At 31.4% G+C, this 2,570-nt stretch overlaps 1 long non-coding RNA gene across 1 annotated transcript; it reads left to right on the top strand.

The window, feature by feature from the left end:
• The first annotated feature begins 261 nt into the window (after positions 1 to 261).
• Positions 262 to 2,175, top strand: LOC104103962 (uncharacterized). The gene is made up of 2 exons (XR_011408887.1): positions 262 to 900; positions 1,715 to 2,175. It is a non-coding gene; the product is annotated as an uncharacterized lncRNA (long non-coding RNA).
• The last annotated feature ends 395 nt before the right edge of the window (positions 2,176 to 2,570 follow it).

Raw genomic sequence — 2,570 nt, 5'->3', positions numbered from 1 at the left:
CACGTGTATTACGTTATATATTAGTGTAAAAATCATGGAACATAAGAAGTAACTGAAATTAGAGCATCGCAATGCACACGCTTTTATATTAACTGTCGCCTGCTTTATATTAAATGAAAACAGAAATTAATTAAGAACACCTCCACCAGACAGACTTCCTTTATTTTCCACCTTTTTCTGCGCATTATTCCATATTCTCACCACCCATTCTCAACATCCTTCATTAGCTACCCAAAAAAATAAAAAAAGGGAAAAAACAAGAAGAAATAAATACTATACAAAGAAAGAACATACCCTGATCAGATTTCAGGGGTTGGTTCTTTTTCAACCCTTAGGGATCTGATCTTTCATATAATTATTCATCAAGTTTTTTTCCTATCCAAAAAAAAAAAAAAAGAAAAAATGGTTCGTGTAAGCAATTTCTTAATCTCATTTGTTAACTTGTTAACCTTTGTGCTTGCTATAATGGCTATAGCAATTGGCATTTGGTCTAAAACAGAAGAAAGTAAAAGCCTTTGCCAAAAAGCAATTTACATGCCTTTTTTAATATTTGGGGCGTCACTTCTGGTGTTTTCTTTAATGGGATTAGTGGGATCTTGCTGTAGAGCCTCGTTTTTCCTATGGATATATTTGTTTTTTCTGTTTTTGTTTATTGTTGGGATGATTTGTTTCTCGGTTTTCACTATTTTGGTGACAAATAAGAGCGTGGGCAAGGCTTTATCTGGAAAAGGAGATGACGACGCCAAGTTTGGAGATTGGCAACATTGGTTGGAGAAGTATGTTGTTAATGATAAACATTGGGGTGATATTAAGAGTTGTATGGCTACTTTCAAATATTGTCAAATGATTCCTCGTGGCAAATCTGCAGATTTTTACAAATATAGCCTCTCCGTTACTCAGGTTTCATTTTTTTTTTTCGTCTTTACCCTTTCATTAGTTTTCTTTGTAAGTTCTTCTTTTGGATTTTTACATGCGGGTTTCTTCTATATCTTGGTTTATGCTTTGGTACACTTTTTCTCTGGACTCGTTTAATACAATGTTGCGTCATGTATGCAGTAGCGGAGTAGGATTTTTACTAATGTGAGTCAAAATATAAAAAGTAAATTCACGAAGAAGTTAGGGAATGTCAATATATAATATACATATATATAAATAAATAAATTTAACTAGCTATACAGTGTAATTTTTCGACGTAAGGATACAAATTGAGACCCTTTCAATACATATGGCTTCGCCACTGCATGCATGATTCACATTGAGCTTCTATTTGGAATGGTTATATGTATTAATTTCTTTTTAGATGAAATAACGCTTGCTCAAATATATTAAGTCACCTTCAGCTTTTCTTCTTCCTATAAAGTATGCAATACATTGGATTTAAATACACTTTGAGCCCCAAGGGCCAAAAGCTTTTAGTTGTCAATACTCCCTCACAGTTCATTTTTACTTGTTATACCACAATCTTTTTTTTCTTCATGTTTTACCTTTATTATTAACTACTCATTCTTCAAATTATTTTCCAAGACTTTTGAAAATACTATCATTATTATGGGTAAAATTATAATATATATATATATATATATATATATATATATATATATATATATATTTTAAGTTTAAGATATGTGTAAAGTCAAAAGTGAACAACTAAAAGTGTATTGAGAGAATATATTAATATATTACAAATGCTAATAATTTATTTTTTATGGTGCAGTCGAGTTGTTGTAAACCGCCAACTTACTGCGGCTTTGAATTTCAAAATGCAACCCATTGGACAATGCCAAAAGCAGGACCAGCCGTGCCAGACAGTGACTGCAAAACTTGGAGCAATGTTCAAAATGAGCTCTGTTTCAATTGCCAATCATGCAAATCATCATTCCTTGAATCAATCCAGAAAAATTGGAACAAATTTGCACTCATCAACTTTTGTATCTTCGTTTTTATCATCGTCATTTATTCTGTTGGTTGTTGTGCTCTAAGGAACAACAGATCAAAGGGATACTACAAACCATACCCTTAAATTTTTTTAAGTGATTTATTTGGTAAGAAGGAGCTTATTTGGCTTGGGTAATTGTGACATTAATACTGCATTTTTGTTTGTGAATGACTTTGACTTTGTTAAACAATCTGTAAATTCCAATTTGTATGGATTTGTTGAATTATAGGAATTTTATAAAATCTCCACTTTTGTACATATACCAAGTCTTCGCAGCCAATAAATATTTCCTGAACGGGATAGCTATACTAGGTTTTGGCGTTTTACTATAAGTGCTTCTTTAGCCTGCCTAAATGTAACATGTGTATAAGTATCAAACCTCTTGAGTCTTGTATGTTTTCCTAGTATAATAACGTTCTCGCTAGCCAAAATATGTATATTTTTGTATATAATATACATATATACAAAAAATATACATTTTGTCGGCTATTATTTTTTATAGCGGCTAAAAATATACATTTCTTTTTAATTAACAATTTACAAAGAGCAATTGGGAATTGAAGGGTATCTGTGAAAACCTTCAGATTTCCATGATACTGAGTCCAATAAAAGTTTTTTTGTTCAATCTACAAAA

The sequence above is a fragment of the Nicotiana tomentosiformis genome, chromosome 6 (assembly GCF_000390325.3).
Source record: "Nicotiana tomentosiformis chromosome 6, ASM39032v3, whole genome shotgun sequence".
In the NCBI taxonomy this organism is placed as follows: domain Eukaryota; kingdom Viridiplantae; phylum Streptophyta; class Magnoliopsida; order Solanales; family Solanaceae; genus Nicotiana; species Nicotiana tomentosiformis.
This window is presented reverse-complemented; position numbering and strand designations above follow the sequence as displayed.